The 16,130-nt window shown below is 25.9% G+C and overlaps 1 long non-coding RNA gene across 1 annotated transcript; it reads right to left on the bottom strand.

Moving 5' to 3' along the window:
- Positions 1 to 14,350: 14,350 nt before the first annotated feature.
- On the bottom strand, positions 14,351 to 15,405 carry LOC113558459. Its single transcript, XR_003405646.1, has 3 exons — positions 15,265 to 15,405; positions 15,064 to 15,193; positions 14,351 to 14,408 (listed from the first exon to the last, which is right to left on the bottom strand). It is a non-coding gene; the product is annotated as an uncharacterized LOC113558459 (long non-coding RNA).
- Between the last annotated feature and the right edge of the window lie 725 nt (positions 15,406 to 16,130).

Raw genomic sequence — 16,130 nt, 5'->3', positions numbered from 1 at the left:
AGTGATCAAAGTTTCAAGATACTCAATTGAGAATTGAGTGTTTCAAAAGCTATAAAAATTTGAATTTGTAATATACGTTAAAATTATCATATAAAACAAGTTTTATAGAGTTTATGAAACATTGGCATTAATGAAATGTATGAATGTAATTAATGCTAAATAAGAAACAAATTCTCTTTCTAGTGGTCAAGGTTTCAAGATACTAACATGAGAATTGAGTGTTTCATTAGCCATACAAAATTTGAATTTTTAATATACTCCAAAATTATCATATAAAAACAAGTTTATAGAGTTTATGAAACATTGGCATAAATGAAATGTATGATAGTTATTAATGCTAAATAAGAAACAAATTCTCTTTCTAGTGGTCAAGGTTTCAAGATACTAACATGAGAATTGAGTGTTTCATTAGCCATAAAAAATTTGAATTTTTAATATACTCCAAAATTATCATATAAAAACAAGTTTTATAGAGTTTATGAAACATTGGCATAAATGAAATGTATGATAGTTATTATTGCTAAATTAGAACCATTTTCTCAATCTAGTGGTCAAGGTTTCAAGGTACTTACATGAGAATTGAGTATTTTATAAGCAATTAAAAAAATGAATTTGTAAAATACGTCAAATTTACCATATAAAAACATGTTTTATAGAGTTTATGAAACATTGGATTAAATGTAATGTATGAAAGTAATTAATGCTAAATCAGATCCAATTTCTCTTTCTAGTGGTCAAGGTTTCAAGATACTAACATGAGAATTGAGTGTTTCATAAGCCATAAAAAATTTGAATTTTTAATATACTCCAAAAATATCATATAAAAACAAGTTTTATAGAGTTTATGAAGTATCAGCATCAACAAAAATACATGGAAGTTAATAATGCTAAATAAGAATCATTTACTTAATTCATTGGTCTTGGTTTCATGATACTAATTTTTTGTTTCACTAGTATTAATTTGCTATCAATTATATTCAATAACCATTACACACGCATTGCATAAATCCAATATTATTATCAATATCTTCTAGTTTATTTTCAAAATAAGATGTTGATACTTTCCCAAAGTGGTATGAATGCAAATTCCTGTCTCAGCAAGCCTTGAGTGAACTGCTGCACTGCAATCTAAAAAAAATGTAGTCAGTTAAATATGTAAAATTAGTGGAGAATTAATTGAGAATTGAGTGTTTCATAAGCAGTTTAAAATATGAATTTATAACACGAGTCAAAATTATCATATAGAAACATGTTTTATAGTGATTATGAAGTATCAGCTTAAATGCAATGTATGAAAGTAATTAATGCTAAATAAGAAACATATTCTCTTTCTAGTGATCAAAGTTTCAAGATACTCAATTGAGAATTGAGTATTTTATAAGCAATTAAAAAAATGAATTTGTAAAATACGCCAAATTTACCATATAAAAACATGTTTTATAGTGTTTATGAAGTATTGGCTTAAATGTAATGTATGAAAGTAATTAATGCTAAATAAGAAACATATTCTCTTTCTAGTGGTCAAGGTTTCAAGATACTAACATGAGAATTGAGTGTTTCATAAGCCATAAAAAATTTGAATTTTTAATATACTCCAAAAATATCATATAAAAACAAGTTTTATAGAGTTTATGAAGTATCAGCATCAACAAAAATACATGGAAGTTAATAATGCTAAATAAGAATCATTTACTTAATTCATTGGTCTTGGTTTCATGATACTAATTTTTTGTTTCACTAGTATTAATTTGCTATCAATTATATTCAATAACCATTACACACGCATTGCATAAATCCAATATTATTATCAATATCTTCTAGTTTATTTTCAAAATAAGATGTTGATACTTTCCCAAAGTGGTATGAATGCAAATTCCTGTCTCAGCAAGCCTTGAGTGAACTGCTGCACTGCAATCTGAAAAAATGTAGTCAGTTAAATATGTAAAATTAGTGGAGAATTAATTGAGAATTGAGTGTTTCATAAGCAGTTTAAAATATGAATTTATAACACGAGTCAAAATTATCATATAGAAACATGTTTTATAGTGATTATGAAGTATCAGCTTAAATGCAATGTATGAAAGTAATTAATGCTAAATAAGAAACATATTCTCTTTCTAGTGATCAAAGTTTCAAGATAATCAATTGAGAATTGAGTGTTTCATAAGCTATAAAAAATTTGAATTTGTAATATACGTTAAAATTATCATATAAAAACAAGTTTTATAGAGTTTATGAAACATTGGCATTAATGAAATGTATGATAGTTATTAATGCTAAATAAGAAACAAATTCTCTTTCTAGTGGTCAAGGTTTCAAGATACTAACATGAGAATTGAGTGTTTCATTAGCCATAAAAAATTTGAATTTTTAATATACTCCAAAATTATCATATAAAAACAAGTTTTATAGAGTTTATGAAACATTGGCATAAATGAAATGTATGATAGTTATTATTGCTAAATTAGAACCATTTTCTCAATCTAGTGGTCAAGGTTTCAAGGTACTTACATGAGAATTGAGTATTTTATAAGCAATTAAAAAAATGAATTTGTAAAATACGTCAAATTTACCATATAAAAACATGTTTTATAGAGTTTATGAAACATTGGATTAAATGTAATGTATGAAAGTAATTAATGCTAAATCAGATCCAATTTCTCTTTCTAGTGGTCAAGGTTTCAAGATACTAACATGAGAATTGAGTGTTTCATAAGCCATAAAAAATTTGAATTTTTAATATACTCCAAAAATATCATATAAAAACAAGTTTTATAGAGTTTATGAAGTATCAGCATCAACAAAAATACATGGAAGTTAATAATGCTAAATAAGAATCATTTACTTAATTCATTGGTCTTGGTTTCATGATACTAATTTTTTGTTTCACTAGTATTAATTTGCTATCAATTATATTCAATAACCATTACACACGCATTGCATAAATCCAATATTATTATCAATATCTTCTAGTTTATTTTCAAAATAAGATGTTGATACTTTCCCAAAGTGGTATGAATGCAAATTCCTGTCTCAGCAAGCCTTGAGTGAACTGCTGCACTGCAATCTGAAAAAAATGTAGTCAGTTAAATATGTAAAATTAGTGGAGAATTAATTGAGAATTGAGTGTTTCATAAGCAGTTTAAAATATGAATTTATAACACGAGTCAAAATTATCATATAGAAACATGTTTTATAGTGATTATGAAGTATCAGCTTAAATGCAATGTATGAAAGTAATTAATGCTAAATAAGAAACATATTCTCTTTCTAGTGATCAAAGTTTCAAGATACTCAATTGAGAATTGAGTGTTTCAAAAGCTATAAAAAATTTGAATTTGTAATATACGTTAAAATTATCATATAAAAACAAGTTTTATAGAGTTTATGAAACATTGGCATTAATGAAATGTATGAATGTAATTAATGCTAAATAAGAAACAAATTCTCTTTCTAGTGGTCAAGGTTTCAAGATACTAACATGAGAATTGAGTGTTTCATTAGCCATACAAAATTTGAATTTTTAATATACTCCAAAATTATCATATAAAAACAAGTTTTATAGAGTTTATGAAACATTGGCATAAATGAAATGTATGATAGTTATTAATGCTAAATAAGAAACAAATTCTCTTTCTAGTGGTCAAGGTTTCAAGATACTAACATGAGAATTGAGTGTTTCATTAGCCATAAAAATTTGAATTTTTAATATACTCCAAAATTATCATATAAAAACAAGTTTTATAGAGTTTATGAAACATTGGCATAAATGAAATGTATGATAGTTATTATTGCTAAATTAGAACCATTTTCTCAATCTAGTGGTCAAGGTTTCAAGGTACTTACATGAGAATTGAGTATTTTATAAGCAATTAAAAAAATGAATTTGTAAAATACGTCAAATTTACCATATAAAAACATGTTTTATAGAGTTTATGAAACATTGGATTAAATGTAATGTATGAAAGTAATTAATGCTAAATCAGATCCAATTTCTCTTTCTAGTGGTCAAGGTTTCAAGATACTAACATGAGAATTGAGTGTTTCATAAGCCATAAAAAATTTGAATTTTTAATATACTCCAAAAATATCATATAAAAACAAGTTTTATAGAGTTTATGAAGTATCAGCATCAACAAAAATACATGGAAGTTAATAATGCTAAATAAGAATCATTTACTTAATTCATTGGTCTTGGTTTCATGATACTAATTTTTTGTTTCACTAGTATTAATTTGCTATCAATTATATTCAATAACCATTACACACGCATTGCATAAATCCAATATTATTATCAATATCTTCTAGTTTATTTTCAAAATAAGATGTTGATACTTTCCCAAAGTGGTATGAATGCAAATTCCTGTCTCAGCAAGCCTTGAGTGAACTGCTGCACTGCAATCTGAAAAAAATGTAGTCAGTTAAATATGTAAAATTAGTGGAGAATTAATTGAGAATTGAGTGTTTCATAAGCAGTTTAAAATATGAATTTATAACACGAGTCAAAATTATCATATAGAAACATGTTTTATAGTGATTATGAAGTATCAGCTTAAATGCAATGTATGAAAGTAATTAATGCTAAATAAGAAACATATTCTCTTTCTAGTGATCAAAGTTTCAAGATACTCAATTGAGAATTGAGTGTTTCATAAGCTATAAAAAATTTGAATTTGTAATATACGTTAAAATTATCATATAAAAACAAGTTTTATAGAGTTTATGAAACATTGGCATTAATGAAATGTATGATAGTTATTAATGCTAAATAAGAAACAAATTCTCTTTCTAGTGGTCAAGGTTTCAAGATACTAACATGAGAATTGAGTGTTTCATTAGCCATAAAAAATTTGAATTTTTAATATACTCCAAAAATATCATATAAAAACAAGTTTTATAGAGTTTATGAAGTATCAGCATCAACAAAAATACATGGAAGTTAATAATGCTAAATAAGAATCATTTACTTAATTCATTGGTCTTGGTTTCATGATACTAATTTTTTGTTTCACTAGTATTAATTTGCTATCAATTATATTCAATAACCATTACACACGCATTGCATAAATCCAATATTATTATCAATATCTTCTAGTTTATTTTCAAAATAAGATGTTGATACTTTCCCAAAGTGGTATGAATGCAAATTCCTGTCTCAGCAAGCCTTGAGTGAACTGCTGCACTGCAATCTGAAAAAAATGTAGTCAGTTAAATATGTAAAATTAGTGGAGAATTAATTGAGAATTGAGTGTTTCATAAGCAGTTTAAAATATGAATTTATAACACGAGTCAAAATTGTCATTTAAAAGCATGTTTATAGTGTTTATGAAGTATCAGCATCAATGAAATACATGGAAGTTAATAATGCTAAATAAGATTCATTTACTTAATTCAATGGTATTGGTTTCATGTCAATTATTTGAGAATTGACTGTTTCATAAGCAGTTAAAAATATGAATTTATAACACGAGTCAAAATTATCATATAAAAGCATGTCTTATAGTGTTTATGAAGTATCAGTATCAATGAAATACATGGAAGTAAATTATGCTAAATAAGAAGCATATTCTCTTACTAGTGGTCAAGGTTTCAAGATACTAACTTGAGAATTGACTTTTCTATAAAAAGTTAAAAATGGGAATTATAATTCTCATTAATATAATCATATTAAATCATGTTTTATAGTGTTTATGAAGTATCAGCATCAATGAAATAAATGGAAGTTAATAATGCTAAATAAGAATCATTTACTTAATCCAATGGTAAGGGTTTCATAACACTAACTTTTTGTTACACTTCTATTATGTTGCTATCATTTACATTCATTTACCATTACACGTACCGTGCAAAACACCATTATTAATATTAATACCTTCTAATCCATATTAAACATAGGATGTTGAAACTATTCCAAGCGCTAAAAATGTTAATTCATGCTCAGCAAGCCTTGAGTGATCTGTTGCACTGCAATCTGAAAAATATGAAAGTTAATAATGGTAAATAAGCATCATTACTTAATATAATGGTCAAGGTTACATGACTTTTAGTAACACTACTATTAATTTAATCACAATTATATTCTATATCCATTACTCGTACTTTGCATAAAACCATTATTATTATCGGTATCGTCTAGTCCATTTTCAACGTAGGATGTTGTAACTTTGTCAACTGTTAGAAACGTTAATTCAGTTCTTAGCAATCCTTGAGTGATCTGCTGTACTGCCATCTAAAAAAAATTGTCAGTTAATTATGTATAATGGTTGGAGGATAAAATGTCACTACTACACACCATAAAGAGATCGAAAGTCTGTTTATGACAACTAGTACGTGGACAACACTGAATAATTCAGAAATGGAAATAATCAAACAAAAACTAACAGACAAACTTCATTCCTATTTCAAAATACTTGAAAACAATTTAAAGTTGAAATTTAAATACAAATACGAATATAAAACTGCAAAAAGATATGAAATATAAATAAGACAGTAAATACAAACGGTTATATCAATAGACAAACAATGTTTTATATCACTAAACCACAATCATGGATGAAAAACATCATATCAATTCGGATTAGAATATTCAACTTATTACATTTTATCTCTGGCCGCCGAATTCAAAAATGTTTAATATTATAATATTTTCATATACAAATACAATTTCAAAACTGATTAACTGAGCATAATATAATGAAATAAATTTCCAATAATATTGCGTACTTTGTAAATTCAGCAGGCAGTTGTATATATATTATGAGTCTTAACATAGATACATAGTAACTAGTAAGACAAAAGTCAAAAAGTAATAACATTAAACTATATGTATGTATTATTTAAGTGTTTAGATAGTTGTAGGTAAGCATTTATTATGCATTAATATTCTCCGGACTGTACAGTCCACTGGTTAACTAATTGAACTTAAGTAAACGGTCTTATATGTTATATATCTTATACATATAACGATTCATTATTTGAATACTTAACAATACTTAATAAATCATAATAATTTATTTTTTATGTTCGATGTCCATAAAATTTAAATCTTTATCTCCTATAAATATTACCGAAGTTATATTGTGAAATTCAAAACAAATTACTACCAATCATACTAATATATTGCATATTAAATATACACATATAATTAAAACTAATAAATAATAAATGAAATGTTGTATTCGAGCAGATTTGAGTCTGAAGTGATCAGAAGTAATCTACTGACTGCGTCGTACATTTTAAAAATGATGGTCGTATCTCGTATAAACAACGAAATCGCTTAGGTACATATTAAATTCTTAACGCTAAACGAGGGATATAAACACTATAAACATTAAATAGATGTATTCTCTATATGATTTGATGAAAAACTATTTATAAATAAACTATTTTTTATGCTGTTGGCGTAATTGCTAAACGTTGAAACCTTAACAAACATAAAACGTGTAAAAAAAACAAAGTTCAAAAAGATACTTCGTTAAATCGTTATACGGTGGTATAGGTACCATACAGAAAAGTATGCGTGTACGAAAAAACAAGCCATTCGATTTTTTAACCTTTCAAACTCGTCGTAGCATTTATGAGTCAGCACTCAAACTTCGAAAAGATTAAACAAAAACTCAAATTCAAAAAATTCGAAAAATACGTAAAATCTAAGTGCCAAAAATAAAAATATAATCGTAACTTGGCAACAAAACGTCCGATTCCTTCGGTTTTGGTAGCGTTCGAATTTTTACAAAAACGTCTAAACGATGCGTAGAAAAAAATCGCTCTAACCACCCAAAAATTAATTGTTTCGTGGCGACAAAGTCCAAAAACTGCAAAATCCTAATTTCCGACGCCAAAAATAGGGGTAAAAATGAATTCTACAGTGTCACCACGGGACGCCGATTTTGATCACAGACCTACGAAAAACTGAACTTGTGAACAACAGAAACGTGGAACAAATATTAAACATTTTTTAAAATATCCATGGGGGGGGAGGGGCACAAGGAGCCATAGGACACTGCTACCACCGAAGCACTTTATGTAAAACGACTTTAAACAGAAATTTCCGCGAAGTAACTATGCCCCATTCATCGAAACCCGGCCGAGTAACACTCGACTAAAAAATTCAAATTTCGGAATTCCAAGACCTCAATGTGGGGTAAAAACGGCATTTACGGTGTCCACAACAGATACCGCTTTTGATCAGCATCATCCAAAATACCAGAATCTTGAGTTTCAAACACGTCGAACGACCACTAAGGTTTTTCAAAAATATATTTGAGGGAAACAAATATTTATGCAAATATACAGTACTTATAAAGTATTTTTTTTTTTTATTTATTTATTAAAATTAAAATGTTTCAGCATTTTATCATGCTATTACAAGTTTACTAACGTGTTCAATTACAAATAACAAATTACAATTACTAATATTTTTAGTTAGTGATATAGTGATATACATGCTAATGTTAGTTAATATTTATTTTTTAGTGGTAATTTAAAATCGATCTTCGTCTTCGCTTGACTGTGATAGAAGGAGATCTTGGGGTAGACGTGGTTTTAAACGCCGATTTTTCGTTTTTTATTTCCCAGGTTGTAGAACCGTGCGCCATCAGATGTATTGAGATTTGCATGAAAGTTTTTGAATTGTATTTTTATCCAGTCTTGGAGAAGAGGGATTCCCGTGACTTATAACTTTATACATAATAATAGTACTAATCATAGATAATGATGAAACACACTGCGAAATTAAGAATATTTACGCTATTGCAAAGATGTTTAAAGTCTACCTTTTGTAACTTGTACCTACGTATAATAAGTAATATAGTTGTTTTATTTACATAGAATATTATATGACTTTGACGTTTGCAATTTGTGAATATATTTCGTACAAATTGTACCAAGTCGTAATTGTTTATAGTTTTTTTTGTTGCTTTTGGTAATTAAAATGTAAAAGGTTCAGTATTATCATATTGTTTAGGGTGATGTTAAACTTTTATTACTGAAACATATAATTATATATGCAAACTTGCAGTAAGTAAATAAAATAAATATTTAAAAAAGTTTTATATTGTATAACATAACTTTTCTAAAACTTTGCATTTTACAACTCGTTATTTCAACACATGATATAATCTGTTGTTATGATATTCATCTATAGATTTTGAGAATCAAATTGAAATACTAACATTTTTAATATTGGTTGTTTCGTTACGAAATCTTAGAGGTTCAATGCAGTGACACCTCGAGATCAAATTTCTGTTCTAAAGAATTTTGAATTTCAATTTTAAAATTAAAAATTGCTAAAACCAAATTTCCTGCCAATTTTTTTTTTTAAACTGCACATTTAAATCATCATTTACCGTCTAAATCATTGAGTTGAAAAACTTTTACTAATTGGAAGACGCATCTAGGGACGAATTTGTCTCGGTCTTTGAACATTTTATCCTAAGGGGCCAGTATTAAAGGATTTAGTTTTGGAGTTTTGGATAACGTAATAACTAATAATAAATTGAGTTTTAACACAAAAATTTATGAAAAATTCAGAATTTGGACAGTTACACTGTAACAAAGTCATAAATGAGTAGATAATTTTTATATAATATGCAATGGTTTGTGAGGAATAATATTGAAAATTTTAAAACTGCAGTAGGGTTGCCTATACAAAACACCTTCAAATCTGCATGACAAAATAATAAAATACATAATGTGCTCAATTTCACTATTTGAGGTGTACTGTAAGATAAAATAATTAATAAAATAAATTATACCATAGAGATAGAATATTAGAAGAATCTACCAATATTCTATATTTCAAAAATAATTAAATCGTATAAAATTTGCCTATATAGACCCCTTCTATTGATAATAAAAAAGGATCCGAAAAACTGGCTATATTAATTAAGCATATGAATATATTATGATCACTAATATTTTTGAAAATATAAACAAAAAAAAACATCACAAATGTCCATAAAACTTTACTCATAAGTCATACATTTTTTTTGTAAGTAGGTATTAAAAACCTTTATTTTGATATTTATCAAAATCACAAAAAAAAAAAACTAACTCTTTTCTAGTTAATAGTTGTCTCTTCTGTATTTTCAAGTTTTGAATATGTTATACATGATTTTTCATATGTAGTTGTAGTTCATGAGATATAAATCATAAAATCTAGATATGTAAAAAGATAATTATTTGTTATACACATTTCAAGTTCAAATTTGATTGAAATCAAATATAGCAACAACTATGACTAATGATTTATAATTGAAAAATATTCGTGGGCATATAAAAATTTTAGAATATATTATTACATTTTATACATTTATTGGCCTTTAAAATGCATTTTATTTCTAATAAAAATGAATTCAACCATAAAATAATAAAAGTGAATTGCATAAAATTATTAAATTTATCGGAATCTTCTAGTCCATTAAAAATGTAGGATGTTGAAACTTTTCAAAGTGGTAAAAATGTTAATTCATGTTTCAGCAAGCCTTAAAAGATCTGCTTTACGGCCATCTGAAAAACCAAAGTCAATTAGATCTGTAAAATTGGTGGAGAATAACTTGACAGTACAGTGTTTTATAAGTACTTGAAAATGTGAATTTATAATTCGAGACAAAATTATCATATAAAAGGATATTTTATAGTGTTAATGAAGTATCAGCATCAATGAAATATATGGAAGTAAATAATGATAAATAAGAAACATATTCTCTTTCTATTGGTCAAAGTTTCAAGATACTCAATTGAGAATTGAGTGTTTCATAAGCCATAAAAAATTTGAATTCGTAATATACGTTAAAATTATTATATAAAAACATGTTTTATAGACTTTATGAAACATTAGCTTAAATGTAATGTATTAAAATAATTAATGCTAAATCAGATCCATATTCTCTTTCTAGTGGTCAAGGTTTCAAGATCCTAACTTGAGAATTAAGTGTTTCATAAGCCATTAAATATTTGAATAAGTAATATACTTCAAAATTATCATATAAAAACATGTTTTATAGTGTTTATGAAGTATCAGCATCAATGAAATACATGGAAGTTAATAATGCTAAATAAGATTCATTTACTTAATTCAATGGTATTGGTTTCATGTCAATTATTTGAGAATTGAGTGTTTCATAAGCCATAAAAAAATTTGAATTTGTAATATATGTCAAAATTATCATAAAAAAACAAGTTTTATAGTGATTATGAAGTATCAGCTTAAATGAAATGTATGAATGTAATTAATGCTAAATAAGAAACATATTCTCTTTCTAGTGATCAAAGTTTCAAGATACTCAATTGAGAATTGAGTGTTTCATAAGCTATAAAAAATTTGAATTTGTAATATACGTTAAAATTATCATATAAAAACAAGTTTTATAGAGTTTATGAAACATTGGCATTAATGAAATGTATGATAGTTATTAATGCTAAATAAGAAACAAATTCTCTTTCTAGTGGTCAAGGTTACAAGATACTAACATGAGAATTGAGTGTTTCATTAGCCATAAAAAATTTGAATTTTTAATATACTCCAAAATTATCATATAAAAACAAGTTTTATAGAGTTTATGAAACATTGGCATAAATGAAATGTATGATAGTTATTATTGCTAAATTAGAACCATTTTCTCAATCTAGTGGTCAAGGTTTCAAGGTACTTACATGAGAATTGAGTATTTTATAAGCAATTAAAAAAATGAATTTGTAAAATACGCCAAATTTACCATATAAAAACATGTTTTATAGTGTTTATGAAGTATTGGCTTAAATGTAATGTATGAAAGTAATTAATGCTAAATAAGAAACATATTCTCTTTCTAGTGGTCAAGGTTTCAAGATACTAACATGAGAATTGAGTATTTTATAAGCAATTAAAAAAATGAATTTGTAAAATACGTCAAATTTACCATATAGAAACATGTTTTACAGAGTTTATGAAACATTGGCATAAATGAAATGTATGATAGTTATTATTGCTAAATTAGAACCATTTTCTCAATCTAGTGGTCAAGGTTTCAAGGTACTAACATGAGAATTGAGTATTTTATAAGCAATTAAAAAAATGAATTTGTAAAATACGCCAAATTTACCATATAAAAACATGTTTTATAGTGTTTATGAAGTATTGGCTTAAATGTAATGTATGAAAGTAATTAATGCTAAATAAGAAACATATTCTCTTTCTAGTGGTCAAGGTTTCAAGATACTAACATGAGAATTGAGTATTTTATAAGCAATTAAAAAAATGAATTTGTAAAATACGTCAAATTTACCATATAGAAACATGTTTTACAGAGTTTATGAAACATTGGATTAAATGTAATGTATGAAAGTAATTAATGCTAAATCAGATCCAATTTCTCTTTCTAGTGGTCAAGGTTTCAAGATACTAACATGAGAATTGAGTGTTTCATAAGCCATAAAATATTTGAATTTTTAATATACTCCAAAATTATCATATAAAAACAAGTTTTATAGAGTTTATGAAACATTGGTATAAATGAAATGTATGATAGTTATTATTGCTAAATTAGAACCATTTTCTCAATCTAGTGGTCAAGGTTTCAAGGTACTAACATGAGAATTGAGTATTTTATAAGCAATTAAAAAAATTGAATTTGTAAAATACGTCAAATTTACCATATAAAAACATGTTTTATAGTGTTTATGAAGTATTGGCTTAAATGTAATGTATGAAAGTAATTAATGCTAAATAAGAAACATATTCTCTTTCTAGTGGTCAAGGTTTCAAGATACTAACATGAGAATTGAGTGTTTCATAAGCCATAAAAAATTTGAATTTTTAATATACTCCAAAATTATCATATAAAAACAAGTTTTATAGAGTTTATGAAACATTGGCATAAATGAAACGTATGATAGTTATTATTGCTAAATTAGAACCATTTTCTCAATCTAGTGGTCAAGGTTTCAAGGTACTAACATGAGAATTGAGTATTTTATAAGCAATTAAAAAAATGAATTTGTAAAATACGCCAAAATTACCATATAAAAACATGTTTTATAGTGTTTATGAAGTATTGGCTTAAATGTAATGTATGAAAGTAATTAATGCTAAATCAGATCCAATTTCTCTTTCTAGTGGTCAAGGTTTCAAGATACTAACATGAGAATTGAGTGTTTCATAAGCCATAAAAAATTTGAATTTTTAATTACTCCAAAATTATCATATAAAAACAAGTTTTATAGAGTTTATGAAACATTGGTATAAATGAAATGTATGATAGTTATTATTGCTAAATTAGAACCATTTTCTCAATCTAGTGGTCAAGGTTTCAAGGTACTAACATGAGAATTGAGTATTTTATAAGCAATTAAAAAAATTAAATTTGTAAAATACGTCAAATCTACCATATAACAACATGTTTTATAGTGTTTATGAAGTATTGGCTTAAATGTAATGTATGAAAGTAATTAATGCTAAATAAGAAACATATTCTCTTTCTAGTGGTCAAGGTTTCAAGATACTAACATGAGAATTGAGTGTTTCATAAGCCATAAAAAATTTGAATTTTTAATATACTCCAAAATTATCATATAAAAACAAGTTTTATAGAGTTTATGAAACATTGGCATAAATGAAACGTATGATAGTTATTATTGCTAAATTAGAACCATTTTCTCAATCTAGTGGTCAAGGTTTCAAGGTACTTACATGAGAATTGAGTATTTTATAAGCAATTAAAAAAATGAATTTGTAAAATACGTCAAATTTACCATATAAAAACATGTTTTATAGAGTTTATGAAACATTGGATTAAATGTAATGTATGAAAGTAATTGATGCTAAATCAGATCCAATTTCTCTTTCTAGTGGTCAAGGTTTCAAGATACTAACATGAGAATTGAATGTTTCATAAGCCATAAAAAATTTGAATTTTTAATATACTCCAAAATTATCATATAAAAACAAGTTTTATAGAGTTTTTGAAACATTGGCATTAATGAAATGTATGATAGTTATTAATGCTAAATAAGAAACATTTTCTCAATCTAGTGGTCAAGGTTTCAAGGTACTAACATGAGAATTGAGTATTTTATAAGCAATTAAAAAAATGAATTTGTAAAATATGCCAAATTTACCATATAAAAACATGTTTTATAGTGTTTATGAAGTATCAGCATCAACAAAAATACATGGAAGTTAATAATGCTAAATAAGAATCATTTACTTAATTCATTGGTCTTGGTTTCATGATACTAATTTTTTGTTTCACTAGTATTAATTTGCTATTAATTATATTCAATAACCATTACACACACATTGCATAAATCCAATATTATTATCAATATCTTCTAGTTTATTTTCAAAATAAGATGTTGATACTTTCCCAAAGTGGTATGAATGCAAATTCCTGTCTCAGCAAGCCTTGAGTGAACTGCTGCACTGCAATCTGAAAAAAATGTAGTCAGTTAAATATGTAAAATTAGTGGAGAACTAATTGAGAATTGAGTGTTTCATAAGCAGTTTAAAATATGAATTTATAACACGAGTCAAAATTGTCATTTAAAAGCATGTTTATAGTGTTTATGAAGTATCAGCATCAATGAATTACATGGAAGTTAATAAAGTTAAATAAGAATCATTTACATAATTTAATGGTGTTAGTTTCATGTCAATTAATTGAGAATTGAGTGTTTCATAAGCTATAAAAAATTTGAATTTTTAATATACTCCAAAATTATCATATAAAAACAAGTTTTATAGAGTTTATGAAACATTGGCATTAATGAAATGTATGATAGTTATTAATGATAAATAAGAAACAAATTCTCTTTCTAGTGGTCAAGGTTTCAAGATACTAACATGAGAATTGAGTATTTTATAAGCAATTAAAAAAATGAATTTGTAAAATACGCCAAATCTACCATATAAAAACATGTTTTATAGTCTTTATGAAGTATCAGCATCAACAAAAATACATGGAAGTTAATAATGCTAAATAAGAATCATTTACTTAATTCATTGGTCTTGGTTTCATGATACTAATTTTTTGTTACACTACTATTAATTTTCTAAGAATTACATTCAATACCCATTACACGTACATTGCATAGAATCATTATTATTATCAGTTTCTTCTAGTTACATTTCAAGGTATGATATTGACTCTTTTGAGTGTGGTAAGAATCCCAATTCATGTCTCAGCATCCCTTCAGTGATCTGCTGTACTGCCATCTGAAATAAAAATAGGCAGTTATAAATATATATATATAATGTTTGTATGTTAAAACGTCAGTACTACACACTAGAAAGAGAACGAATATCATTATACGACAACTACTATGTGGACAACATTGAATTATTTATGAAATGGAAACAATCATATAAAAACTAAAAGACTTATTTCATTCTTATTACAAACTTCTCAAAAGTAGTTTACAGTTGAAACTTAAACGCAAATACGAATGTTAAAATGCAAAATGATATGAAATTTAAACACAATTGATAAGAAGCATTATTTATGATAAGCTATAAGAGATAGTAAAAAAATACCAAAATGTTTTGTTCATTTTGTTTGTAAAATAATAGAAATTTAAAATTTCTGCTATTCAATGTGGGGTGTCATTACCATTCTTCAAATACAATTATGATTTAAACGTAACAATATGAAATTAGAATTGAATAAAACTACCATAGAACATCTATTTAAAATAGAATAAATTAATAACATTACTGTGGGTTATGATTAAAATAGAAAATAGTTTTGAAATAAAACGTAGTGAATACAAAAAGATTTTTATAGCTAAGGAATGTTTAAACAATGAAAGGTACAAGCAAATAGTGTTTACCAATCCTTTAATCAGATTATTAACAAACTTAAATTGTTACACTTCTATTAATTTACTATCAATTACATTAAAAACTAATTACACATACATTGCACAAAACCATTATTAATATCAGCATCTTATAGTTAATTTCCAACGAACGATGTTGATACTGTCACAATAGGAATGAATATGAATTCGTGCCTGAGCATCCGTTGAGTGATCAGCTGTACTGCCATCTATAAAAAGTAGTCCATTAAATAGGTATATCGGTTGAAAAAATAATATTAAGCATAAGTCATAAAAGGGAGTACAAATCTAGCGGAATTTTTTTGTTGAATTGG

The sequence above is a fragment of the Rhopalosiphum maidis genome, chromosome 3, assembly GCF_003676215.2.
Source record: "Rhopalosiphum maidis isolate BTI-1 chromosome 3, ASM367621v3, whole genome shotgun sequence".
In the NCBI taxonomy this organism is placed as follows: Eukaryota; Metazoa; Arthropoda; class Insecta; order Hemiptera; family Aphididae; genus Rhopalosiphum; species Rhopalosiphum maidis.
Note: the sequence above shows the minus strand (reverse complement) of the source record. Positions and strands in the feature narration are given on the sequence as shown.